Source organism: Pristis pectinata, chromosome 13 (genome assembly GCF_009764475.1).
Source record: "Pristis pectinata isolate sPriPec2 chromosome 13, sPriPec2.1.pri, whole genome shotgun sequence".
Taxonomy (NCBI): Eukaryota; Metazoa; Chordata; class Chondrichthyes; order Rhinopristiformes; family Pristidae; genus Pristis; species Pristis pectinata.
This window is the reverse complement of record NC_067417.1, coordinates 9,800,157-9,814,151: the sequence shown is the minus strand read 5'-3', so window position 1 is coordinate 9,814,151 and position 13,995 is coordinate 9,800,157. Positions and strand designations below refer to the sequence as shown.

Sequence of the window (13,995 nt, the reverse complement as noted above, 5' to 3'; positions counted from 1 at the left end):
ATCTGTATTCATCCCATCTCCCAGCATTAGGTCCATACCATTCTCTGCCTAAATTATTCAAGTGTTCAGAGGCTTTTTATAACACTGGCAGTGACCCTGCTTCAACCCCTCCCTCTCAGGCAGTGCATTCCAGGTACTCAATCTCTGGGCAGAAAACATTTTCAAATCCTCTCTGAATCTCTCCCCCTCCCACCCACCCCACCCCCAATTCCTATTTCTATGCCCTCCAGTTTTATTCACCCGATATGAGAAAAAGGTTCCTGCAGTCTATCTACCAATACCCTTCAAATTTTATACACCTCAATCACGTCCCCTCTTAACCTCCTCCATTCCAGGGAGCACAGACCTGGCTTTTCCAGTCCCTCCTCATAACCGAAACCTCCTATTCCAGGCAATATCTTGATTAATCTCCCTTGCACCATCACATCCTTCCCATCTGAACTGCAAGCAGTGCTCCTGTTGAGGTCTAACCAAAGTTTTATACAGTTGGAGCACAACTTTCCTACTTTCGTATTCAACGGACCAACTGGATTTTGACATGAAAGTACAAGGCATGGTTGGTAAGTTTGCAGATGATACTGAAATGGGTGGTATTGTATGGTGTAGAAGGTTACAAAAAATTATACAGTGATCTTGATCAGCTAGGTATGTGGACTGAGGAGTGGTAAATGGTTTTCAATCTAGATAAATGTGAGGTATTGCATTTTGGGAGATCAAACCAGGGTAGAACTTGTACAGTGAACGGTAGGGTCCCGGGGAGGGTTTTGGAACAGAGGGACCTAGGAGTACAAGTGCATAGTTCACTGAAAGCGGCATTACAGGTAGAAAAGGTGTTGAAGGCAGTGTTTAGCATGCTGACCTTCATCAGTCAGGGCACTGAGTATCGGAGTTGGGAAGTTACGTTGCAGTTATATATGACATTGGTGAGGCCGCACTTGGAGGATTGTATACAGTTTTGGTCACCTTGTTGTAGGGAAAATGTTATTAAACTAGAAAGAGTGCAGAAAATACTTACCAGGATGTTGCCTGAACTTGGGGGCCTGAGTTACAAGGAGAGGGTCCATAGATTAGGATTTTATTCCTTGGAACATTGGAGATCGAGGGGTGACCTGATAGAGGTGGATAAATTCATGAGGGGCATAAACAGGGTGAAAGCACATAGTCTTTTTTCTCCCCCCAGGGAGGGGGGTGCTAAAAACAAGAGGGCATAGGTTTAAGATCAGAAGCAAGGGATTTAAAAAGGGGCACGAGGGGCAGCCTCTTCAAAAGGGTGGTGCGTATTTGGAATGAGCTGCCAGAAGTAGTGGTTGACACGGGCACAGTAACAACATCTAAAAGCCATCTAGACAAATACATGGAAAGGAGAGGTTTAGAGGGCTATGGGCCAAATGGGGGCAGATGGGATGTGCTCGCTGGGTAACACGGTCGGCATGGATGAGTTGGGCCGAAGGGCCCATTTCCATGCAGAACGACTCTATGACTAACTAATGAAGGCCAGTACCCCATATGCATTCCTAGCCACATTATGTACCTGTACTCCAAGGTCCCTCTGTTCATCAATGCTCCCTAAGACACTACCATTCATGGTGATTCAAGGGACTGCAAATGCTGGAATCTGGAGGAAAAAACAAACTGCTGGAGGAATTCAGCAGGCCAGGCAGCATCCTTGGAGGGAAATGGACAGTCAAATGTTGTTTTGGGTCAAGACCCTTCATATACTATGAATATACTTACAGACGCCTTGAAATTAACCGTAATCCTGTCCGCTAGTGATATTTCATGACACCTCTTTGCCTTCCCAATTTCCTTTTTGAGCACCTCTCTTCTCTGCTCTGCCATCAGGTAGAAGATACAGGAGCCTGAGGGCACATACCACCAGACTTAAGGACAGCTTCTACCCACTGTGATAAGACTATTGAATGGTTCCCTTATACGATGAGATGGACTCTGACCTCATGATCTACCTTGTTGTGACCTTGCACCTTATTGCACTGCATTTTCTCTGTAGCTGTGACACTTTACCCTGTACTGTTATTGTTTTTACCTCTACAACCTCAATGCACTCTGTACTAATTTAGTGTAACTGCACTGTGTAAACGAATTGACCTGTACGATCAGTATGCAAGACAAATTTTTCACTGTAGCTCTGTACAAGTGACAATAATAAACCAATACTTCTAGTACTCCTAACAGACCTCTCACCTTTAGTTCCCTGTACCTGCCATACACTTCTTTTCGCTTTATCCACTCCTTAATAATCCCCAACATCTTGCTTCCCCTGGTTTTTACCCTCACAGGAACACGTTGATCCTGAATTCTTGCTGTTTCTCCTTTGAATGCTTCCCAATGCGCAGATGTAGACTTGCCTGCAAGTAGATCCCAATGGGCAGATGTAGACTTGCCTGCAAGTAGATGCTCCCAGTCAAACTTAGCCAGTTCCTGTCTTATTCTAATGAAATTGGCCTTCCCCCCCTAATTTAAGATATTAATGTCTGGTTCTTCCCATCTTTTTCCGTAACCACTTTGAAATATATGGAGTTATAGTACCGGGGGATTATAACTGACATTAGCATTGAAGGATCAGAGGGAGCTGCATTTTTGAGATGCGTTCAAGAAGTTTTTGAAGAAGTGTAGATAGACCAGTGAGGGAAGGAGCTCTGGGAATGAAGCTGGTCAAGTGAAGGGAACGTCAGTGGGGGAGCATTTTGGGAATTGTGACTACCTGCTCCTCTACCTCTTGGCTGACTGTCAGGAGGTCTGTAATACACCTCCAGCAAAGCGACAACACTCTTTTTGTTGCTAAACTCTACCCATCTGGCCAGCTTTGAGGAGTCTTCTAGGACATCCACTCTCAATACTGAAGTAATACAGTCAGTGAGTAACAGCAAAGCCACCTCCTCTTTCACTCCCCCTCATCTCACCTGGATATTCACTTCCATTCACTTATCCCCTTTACCTAATTTCTCCATTAAATCTTGAGGCTCTGGAAATGCCCTCACTTTTTTTTTCATACAACTTCCCCAGTTTTCATGCACTTTTCCCCCCTCTGAATCTCACCTCCAGCAAGTGCTCTGGAGGTCCTATTGATGTGTTAGATCTTTTGATGTTAACATGGATTCAACCTCTATCCTCCTTATAACAGACGTGTGGTTAATTGGGGAGGTCTGATCATTGAACAGAACAATAAATGCGACTTTGGTGATTGACATCGTGAAGGCTGCCGATGTAACCAGTGCACTGAGTGGGGTCCACAGAATGCGAGTACAAAAGCCTGAAAGCACACACAACCAGGCTCAAGAACAGCTTCTATGCCACTGTTGTAAGACTGTTGAACAGTCCCCTAGTAGGATAAGATTGACTCTTGACCTCACAATCTACCTCCTTATGGCCTGCACCTTATTGTCTACCTGAACTGCACTCTTTCTGTAACTGTAACACTTTATTCTGCATTGTTATTAGAACTAAACAAACAGTACAGTATGGGCCCTTCTATGTAAACCTACTCCACGATCAATCTAACCCTTTCCTCCTAACCCTCCAGTTTTCTTACATCCATGTGCCTATCCAAAAGTCTCTTAGATGCCCATATTGTATCAGCCTCTACCACCACCCCCCGCGGCAGGGCACTCCAGGCACCCACCACTGTTAAAAAAAAAAGACCTCTGACATTTCCCCTGAAGTTTCCTCCTCTGACCTTAAACTGATGTCCTCTGGTATTGCCCATTGCCACCCTGGGGGAAAAGGTGCTGGCTATCCACTCTACCTATGCCCCTCATAATCTTATACACCTCTATCAAGTTGCCACTCATCCTGCGTCACTCCAAAGAGAAAAGCCCCAGCTTGCTCAACCTTTCTGCACAAGACTATTGTTTTCCCTTGTACTACTTCAATGCACTGTTGTAATGAAATAATCTGTATGAACGGTATGCAAGCACGGTTTTCACTGTACCTTGGTATATGTGACAATAATAAACCAATTTATCTCAGTGCAGTATAGAGGAGACTAGGAATTCTGCAAATAAAAAGGAGAAAGATTCAAGTGCACATAATGGGAATGAAATCGGAAGCTGTCCAATTACAAAAGAGCAAACATGGAAAGAGATCTTAGGAAATCCTTTTTTTTGCTGGATTATATTTCTAGTCTGAAATGGGACTTTAAGCTCATTTAAGAGCAAAATTGGCAAGCTTCAAAACAAACAAGCAGAACTACAGTGGAAATACAATCAATATAGCCTTGTAAAAAGTAGTGAATCCATTGAATGAAACTGGAAAACAAAACTCTGGAAAAGGAAGAGGTTACTGCAGTTACATTTGTTTCCAAAGGAGATCAGTTTGTCCATTGTGATTGGGTGATGATCTCCATAACAGGATTGAAAACCATTTTCACAAACACCTCCAGACAATCTCTTAGCTTCACCCATCTCACTTCTGCAAACCTGGCCTGAAATAGTTGTGTGGGACCAGCAACAAGACTTGATGCAGCAAGGTCAGCAACAAGACATGGCCATGGGGCTAGTCACCCGTCAGTTACATGGCAGTGGAGACCGTCATGTTATATAATGGCCAAGAGTAAAAAAAAAAGTCTTTTCTATGCTCCAAGTGAGGAAACACAGGCATTGGAACCTGGTTTCAGATACAGACCCACATACGTCAATAGCACAGTTCAACATGCATTAGTCACACAATTTCTACCCAATTCAAGTGTCCTTCATCCCTTTCACCTCTAAACAAAGAAACTCTCCTCTCCCCTTACCTCCTCACCTGGAAATATAATTTGGGACAAAGTATATGGCATGGGAATACAGCAGGTCCAGATTCAGGCTAAATTGGAGTCCCTTCCTCCACTATAGAAGGCATTCTATCCAGATGCATCATGGCTCAGTATGGCAACTGTTCTGTCCAAGACTGCATGAAACTACAGAATCGTTAACACAGCCCAGTCTATGATGAAAACCAACCTCCCCTCTATTAGATTCTGTCTAAACGTCCCCCGTCCTGCACAATTTCCCATCCATCAGTTGCACCTGGTCATCCAACTTCACCTAGGCAAACAGGAATTACACACACATATTGGGGATTCAACATGCAGAATAGAAGGTAGAAAAGTGCAATCCAGTCCCCATGTCTGAAGGAAGAATTAAATCCTTTAGTTGAGGTTACCCACTGCAAAAATGGCACTAACACACTCCAAAATATCAGCTGCTACTAACATGCATTTTTATAAAAGGCCTGAATGTAAAGATAATTTGCAGAGTGTGGCAATTTCACTGGGAATGTATTTTGTACACCCAGCTGAAGTGACAATTTATTACATGCCTGTTATTTGTACACATGTCCTCTACAAGACCTTTCTGGCAATATTACCACATTTTCATTAGGAAAGCTTGCTCACATCATCTCCTCTTCCTCTGCTCTTTGAATCGACGGGATAAATAGACTTTTGTTCATTGCAAAGATCAACAGTTGCTGCCCATACTCCAGTTTATTGGCTGACACCCTATTGGCAAAATGGTGAAGGGGAGTGGGTTCTTAAAAAAATACTTGCAAACATAATGTGTTGTTTCCTACAGTACATATACAACTGCACTTTATTCCTCATAAAACACCTTGGTATGTCTGAAGATCAAGTGGTTCAGAGAAATTAAATTCTGCAAACCTCCGACTTTTCTTCCTCAAGGTGCTCCTCAAACTCCATCTCTGATCAAACTTTGGTCAGCTGATTACTGCATAAACATCTTCTGTTGCTCCCTATACTAAAGATGCTGCAAATTTGCAGAGGATAAGTTCAATTCTGCAACTTCCTGTGTAATTACTTAACTCTATGCACAAGACATTACCCCTCAAAGTAGTTAACTTGCTCTCTGCACATTCCTGAAACAGGTACTAAACGCAAAATATTCACTGCCACTGCTCATCCCAATTTTGTGTCTTTTCACCCTCCATTTACCAACACCCTCTGGGCTACGCAAAACTCCAGACCTGCAGAATAAGAGATACAAGACACTGCAGATGCTGGAATCTGGAGCAAAAAATACTTCTGAAAGAACTCAGCAAGTCATACCAGCATCCGTGCAGGTAAAGGGATGGTCTATGTTTTGGGTCGAGACACTGATGCAGTTTATATTTTTCCCCCTGCTGAATAAAGTTTCCTCCTAAAGCCAAGGAAAATTAAGGAAATAGAAATTCTTGGGATGGGGGGGGGGGGGGTGGTGTGGTGCAAAGAGATCTGATGAGGGCAATACATTTGATGCAGTCATTGATCTCAGCTATGTTTTTGTTATGACCACATAGGATCCCAGTCAAAATTCAATTGAAAGCCTGTGGGATTCAAGGGGCAAATTGAATCCAAAATTGGCTCAGTGGCAGAACCACTGCACTTTCTCTATAGCTGTGACACTTTACTCTGTACTGTTACTGGTTTTACCTGTACTACATCAATGCACTCTGTACTAACTCCATGTAACTACACTGTGTAATGAATTGACCTGTACGATCGGTTTGTAAGACAAGCTTTTCACTGTACCTCGGTACAAGTGACAATAATAAACCAATACCAATAGACAATGATTCATGGGTATTTTTGTGACTGCAAGGGTATTACTATTTGGGTTCCACAAAGCTGAGCAATGGCCCCCTGCTTTTTGTTGTACATATTAATGATTATGAAGGGGACATGATAAAGGAGTTTGCAGATGATATTATAATTAGCTGTGTGGTGAGAGAGGGGAGAAGTTTTCAAAGGCAGGAGGATATAGATAGTCTGGTCGGTCGAGGAGAAAAGTAGAAAATTGAATTAAATCCAAAGAAGTGCAAGATAATGCATTTGGATTAAGGTTAGGATTCTGATGAAGGGTCCAGAACCCAGGACATTAAGTGTTTCTCTTTAAACAGATGCTGCCTGACCTGCTGAGTGTTTCCATCCTTTTCTGATTTTAAATGTGTTTAGGGATCAACAATAAAGCAAGGGGATACAGAATGCGGGGATATTGAGATGTGGTGGAACAGAGGGACCTCGGAGTGCATGACTACAGACCCTAAATCATCTTACCTTTTAAAAAGGTACACAGAAATGCTTTCAGAGACACAGGTGGTGCAGGATTCTGGAGCAACTCACAAACTGCTGGAGGAACTAGGCAGGTAAGGCAGCAGCTGTGGCGGGAAATGGACAGTCAACACTTCGGGTCAAGACCCTTCATCTGGACAAAGATGATGAAAAGCTTCGACCTGAAACATCGACTGTCTATTTCCCTCCCTGGATACTGCCCAAGCCATGTTCCTCCAGCTTTTTGTGTGTTGCACACAGAGTGCTTTGCTCTAATAGTCAAGGCACAGAATAAGACTAGGGAGGTTAGGCTGGAAATATATGCAAAAGGGTACACAATACAAAGCTACACCCAAATGACCCTTTAGGGTGTAGCTTGGTATTGCGTACAATTCTTGACACCACATCACTGGAAGATATCATTGCCGAATTATAGCCAATTATTGGAAGGTTAGGTTTTGCTGGATGGCTCATATTTAACTGGCAAACGGACATGGGACAAATTAGAGTACAAAATGAGGGGGCTAGAGTGTAAATCAGAAGGACTCACTTCTCTTGGTCAAATGAAAAACCAGGGGGCAGAAATTTAAAGGTACGTATCAAAGGATTAGAAAGGAGACAAGGAAAAATGTTTTCATGCAGTGTGTGGTGGAGATCTGGGACTCACTGTCTCAAAAGTGTGAAGATGGAACCCTCAGGTATCTGGATGTGTTTGTGAAGGGCCATGACCTGCAGGGTTACAGACCAACTGTTCCAGGTTGTGTAACTCTGGTTTAGCATGCATACAATGGACCAACTGGTCTCTAGTGTCACAAATTTTCAATGATTACCAACTTCTAACTTGAGCAACTGCTCCTAGTAGAAGCAAAGCTGACTCTGGCATTTCCATTTCTCAGTCCAGCTATCAAAAGGCCTTAGAATGAAACTGCTAATGAAACGGCAGGGTAAAAGGCATCGTTATGCTGTAAACACACATGGGAATGGATCAAGACTGTCCAAAGCTCAAAACAGCCTTTCACATAAGAGACTATCCATCCAAATTTGAAACTAGGTCTTTGAGAGAGAAAAAAAAGTGTTCTTGTAAAGTTATAAAACTGCCTAATTATTGTGTACTCTTATCCCATTAATCATTGCCCTGAATCTTAAAGTACAGCTGTTTGCCTGAACTTTGAAGAGGTTGGAGAGAAACCCAAAGGACACGACGCCAGTGCTTGCACTGGGGACTGGAGTCTCCAGCAGAGACCTGGGGATTTAGAATGGAACATTGTCCTGTTTGGCTCCCAGAGAAACAAATTAGGGTTGGACAAACTTGGATTGTTTTTTCTGCAACTTCGGAGGCTGAGGGGCGACCTGATAGAAGTATACAAAATTATGACGTGCATCAATAGGGTAGATAGTTGGGGCCTTTCCACCCCCCCCCCCCCCCCCCAAAAGGGTGGAAATGTTAATACCAGAGTGTTAAGGCGGGAGGGAAGAAGTTTAAAGGAGAGTTACGAGTTTTGTTTTATAAACATACAAATGTAGTGATAGGGACCTGGAATGCACTGCTAGGGGATATGCTGGAAGCAGATACAACAGCAACATTTAAGAGCATTCAGAAGACAAATGAACAGACAGGGAATGGAGGGATACAGACCATGCAGATGTGCAGTTTAGATTAGCATAACAGTTGTCACAGACATTATGGGCCAAAGGTCCTATGTTCACAAAACAAATCAACTGCAATAAAACCCCAGAGTGAGATGAAGTGTCAATACAATGAAGTGTCCAGAAAGTTTAAAATCACAAGATTATATAGAAATGACTATTCTCAGCTGGTTTATTATCCAGCAACTGCCTTTGATCTTCTGTCAATGGGGCATTGGAGGTGGAAGATTAAAGGCACAGAACCACTTTGCCGAGCATTAGGACTAGTTTCATTCATTCGAGACTACAGGCAGGTGCCATTCTGTCTGGCCAAACATTACCCGTAATTAGAAATAGTCACATTATTTGCCAGGGATCCTGGCTGGTAGGAGAGTCTGTGACCGACAAGAATACTAGCTTAGGAAGCACCAAGACCTCATGCTATTCACAGTGGAACGACTCAACCCTTTCAGCTGGGCACAATGTTACATTTTAGGGATTGATGCAGGGTTTTGACCTGAAAGGTCAACAATCCTTTCCCCTCCCTCCCACCACAGATGCTGCTCGACCTGCCGAGTTCCTCCAGCAGATTGTTCTGCTGCTGCACTGGATGGAACATATTGCAGGGAACTTGTGCACTCCCAGGACAATGTTCAAAAAAGTATTGCATAGGCAACAACGTCATTCAATGCACCTAACACAGTACAACATACCAGCAACTGGCACAAAATAATTCAGAAATGATTATTGCATTCCATCATGGAAAATAAACACAAATTTTTCAATCATATAACAAAGTGTTAAGCAACAGATGCCTTGGTTACAGGTACCCAAATATTAAAGGATGGACTTGCAGCTAATATCCTTCTTCAAATAATAGGGCACTAAACAGCAAGCGATTTTCTGGTAATATCATCTGGGAGAACTCTGAAGACATTGTCAAGGCCCCAGATGCTCACAGGAAGACACCAACATTGATTAGAGGACGATAATGGTTCCTCTCATGCCATCATTCCTTTAAATGTGGTGGGTTAATAAATGAAACTAACCCGTTGCAATAAGTTTTGATGAGAAAAAATTTCCAGGTCACTTTTCTTGGTTGGTTCTCTTTCCAGACACCTGCTGGTCTCAATTCTGTTTATTGTTCCTGATCTCCTGGTTCATTACCAGAAACTAGTTACTTTCTCTTCCTCTGCAGTAGTAACCATTCATTCCCAGGGGACAGTGCACATTCCATTCATTCATAACATGGGAACAATTCCACCTTGAGTGCCCAGCTCCTCTCTCAACAGAAAACAAAAGAGCTGGTCATTGACTACAGGAAAGGGGGCGGTGTACATGCACCTGTCTACATCAATGGTGCTGAGGTTGAAAGCTTCAAGTTCCTAGGAGTGAACATCATCAATAGCTTGTCCTGGTCCAACCACATAGACGCCACGGCCAAAAAAGCTCACAAGTGCATCTACTTCCTCAGGTGTCCCCTTTGACACTCACCAATTTTTAATCAATGTAGCATAGAAAGCATCCTATCTGGATGCATCACAGCTTGGTATGACAACTGCTCTGCCCAGGATCTCAAGAAACTGCAGAGAGTTGTGGACACAGCCCAGCACATTACGGAAACCAGCCTCCCCTCCATGGACTCTGTCTTTACCTCTCACTACCTTGGTGAAGCAGCCAGCATAATCAAAGACCCGACCCACCTGGGTCATTCTCTCTTCTCTCCTCTCCCACCAGGCAGAAGATACAGGAGCCTGAGGGCACATACCGCCAGGCTCAAGGACAGCTTCTACCCCAGGGTGATATTGAACTGTTCCCTTATACAATGAGATGGATTCTTGACCTCACGATCTACCTTGTTTGACCTTGCACCTTGTCTACCTGCATTGCACTTCCCTGTAGCTGTGACACTTTATTCTGTACTCTGTTATTGTTTTTACCCTGTACTACCCTCAATGCACTGTGTAATGAATTGATCTGTACGAGCAGTTTGCAAGACAAGTTCGTACAGATTAACTTCGTACAAGTGACAATAATAAACCAATACCAAGTGTGACACGAAGACAAGTTCAATGCTGTGCTGTGCAGGCACAGTAGCGTAGTGGTTAGTGTAATGCTATTACAGCGCCAGTGACCCAGGTTCAATTCCAGCCGCTGCCTGTAAGGAATTTGTACATTCTCCCTGTGTCTGTGTGAGTTTCCTCCCACATTCCAAGGACATATGGGTTAGGAAGTTGTGGGCATGCTACGTTGGCGCCGGAAGCGTGGTGACCCTTGCGGGCTGCCCCCAGCACACTCTACACAAAAGGATGCATTTCACTGTGTGTTTCGATGTACACGTGACTAATAAAGAAATCTTACAGTATAAAAAGAGTTTCTTCAAGCACTGCATCATATTTTGTTTGGTCTCCTCAGTTTCCCAGATCAATGGCTGAAAGGCAAAACTCTTATTCTTCCTTGGATGCGCCAAACTTAGTACCTTTAGCGCATTGTGCCCTTGGGAAAAGTTCATGTGGCAATACTCAAAGCAGGGAAGTCGTCTAATGTTTCAGACGGTGGTGCAACTGGTAGAACTGACATCTCACCGCTCCAACAATGCAGATTCAGTCTTGACCCCAGATGCCATCTGCGTGGGGTTTGCATGTTCTCCCTGTCACAGTGGGGGTTTCCTCCCACATTCCAAGGACATGGGGGTTGGTAGGCTAAATGGCCACTATAAATTGCCCTTGGTGTGTAGGCAAGTGGTGAAAAAATTGGTTTATTATTGTCACATGACATGAAATACAGTGAAAAACTTGTTTTGCATGCCATCCATACAGATCATTTCATTATGACAGTGCATTGAGGCAGTACAAAGGAAAACAATAACAGAATGTAGAATATAGTGTTACAGTTACAGAGAAAATGCAGTGCAGGCAGACAATAAGGTGCAAGGCCATAACAAGGTAGATTGCAAGGTCAGGAGTCCATCTTATTGTACCAGACAACTGTTTAATAGTCTTATAACAGCAGGATAGAAGCTGTCCTTGAGCCCAGTGGTATGCACTTTCAGGCTTTGTATCTTCTGCCGATTGGGGGGGGGGGGGGGTGGTGGTGGGGGTGTGGAGAAGAGAATGTGAGGGAGAATTAATGGGAATGTGGACAGAATAAAAGGGGGTTGGTACAAAACAGAGGGTGATGATCATCATGGACTATGGCCATTTCCATTTCATACTGCAACAACAAAATCAGATGCTAATTATGCTTCAAAGTACTCAATTGGTTTCCAAAGCAACTCAGGAATATCCTGATGTGACAACAGCATTGACCCAAGTAAATCTTACCCCTTGCCCCTCCCCACAGCAAGGTCTTCGATGACAACTTTCATCATTCAACTTCTTCCCCATTCAAGTGGCAACAGCCTGGCTACCAGCAGCTGAAAATACCATTTCTACCCCACTCCCCGCCTCACTTCCTCCTCAGTAGCTGGTGAAGTGCTCAGTTAATAACAGGAAACTGACTGGCAACTTGATCTGCTGTAAATTATGAATTAGCACAAGTTCCAGACTGATTTACATAACTCCATGGTTAAAAACACCACCTTACCCTGGACACCAGGCAATCAAAGTTGCAACACAAATTGTCCATGAAGCCTGATAGAAAGTGGCCAATCCAATAAGCAACATAATTGCCCCTAAAATATGACAGTATTAATGATTAATCTTCAAGCTCAGCCACATAGAGGGCATTGAATATAACATTCTTTTAGTTTGTAACATCAGAGGGTATTAGTTAAAAGTTTGAATGTTTCCTTGAAACATTCTATTCCCACATCTCTAGCTTGACTTGGAATTAACCCAGAGTCAGATTCAGGTTTATTATCACTGACATACGACGTGAACAGAGAACATAGAACACTACAGCACAGTACAGGCCCTTCGGCCCACAATGTTGTGCCGACATTTTGTCCTGCTCTAAGATCCATCTATCCCTTCCCTCCCACATAGCCCCCTATTTTTCTATCACTCATGTGTCCATCTAAGTGAAATTTGTTGTTTTGCAGCAGCAGTACAGTACAAAGACACAAGAATCTATAAATTACAGAAATAAATAAATAGTGCAAAAAAAATCTGGAATGATGAGGTAGTGTTCATATATTGTTCAGAAATCTGATGGCAGAGGGGAAGAAGTTGTTCCTGAATTGTTGAGGTTGGGTCTTCAGGCTCCTGTACCTCCTCCCTGATGGTAGTAACGAGAAGAGGGCATGTCCCAGATGGCAAGGGTCCTTAATGATAGATGCCACCTCCACTCCGAAGTTACTCTCCCTTCAAGCCTGAACTTTGCATTAAAATACTGAGGAATAGTGCAAGGAGGTATACTGTCAGCCCCATTCATCACCAGAATGTCAGATGACCTGCTACCCTCACCATGGAAGCTAATAGTAAATCCTGCTGATTACCGTGGGAAAAATAAATTGGAGCAGGGGAGTGGAGGCACAAGTCCAACTGGGAACTCTGCAAGATGTAGAGTCCCAACCAATTCTGGACCTATAATCAAACTACATTCTTATATCAAGAAATCAACTGGTCAGAAAAAATCCAAAACACTTTACTGTTTTGATAAACAAAACCGCAAAAAGCCCATTAGATTTATTTATATTAGAATGAAATCCAAGACATTAATGTTCATAATACTTCATGTCTTTATCTGCTCATAATTTTCCATGGAGTTGTGTGAACTGGAGATAGAGGAAATCGGATCCTATTCTCACGTGGGTGACGTGCATCAGGAGAATCCAAACCATTTACAGGAAATATCTTGGCTAACTAAACTCATTAACTGAATCTCCAGAAAAGGTCATCTCCAGGATAGTGTACAATTTCAGATCAGGGGTTTATGGGGTCAAGTCTTTATTTCAGAAGTGGAACTTGGAGTGGGTGAAATTGATGTTAAATCAGATGCAGGAATAGACAGGGAAAATTAAAGTTTTGACCCTCAATTTCCTGAAAAATTAACTGAAGCAATGCTGTTTTTAATTTCTGCTTTGTAATGGAGAGTCAATACTTTTCTTTAAATATACTTGCATTGCTGCTTATTGGACTGGCCTTTGCTTGCTGTGTTTCATGGACATTGGACAAGCTTGCATCTATGAAGGTCTGGGACACAAGAGTATCAAGCGAGCACTTCACTGCACCATTGATGTTACCACATGGATCACTCCATGGATGCAGCCTGACCTGCTGAGTTCCTTCAGCACTTTTTGTGTATTGCTCCAGATTCCAGCATCTGCAGAATTTTTTGTGTCTAGAAATGCTGTATGCCATATGGTGAGAGGGGGAAAATGTAAA

The 13,995-nt window shown here is 43.1% G+C and overlaps 1 protein-coding gene across 3 annotated transcripts in view; it reads right to left on the bottom strand.

Annotated features, from left to right (window-relative positions):
• si:dkey-234i14.6 (uncharacterized) overlaps positions 1-13,995 on the bottom strand; it is a 113,716-nt gene that overhangs the window by 53,931 nt on the left and 45,790 nt on the right. The gene's annotated exons all lie outside the window — the stretch shown is intronic.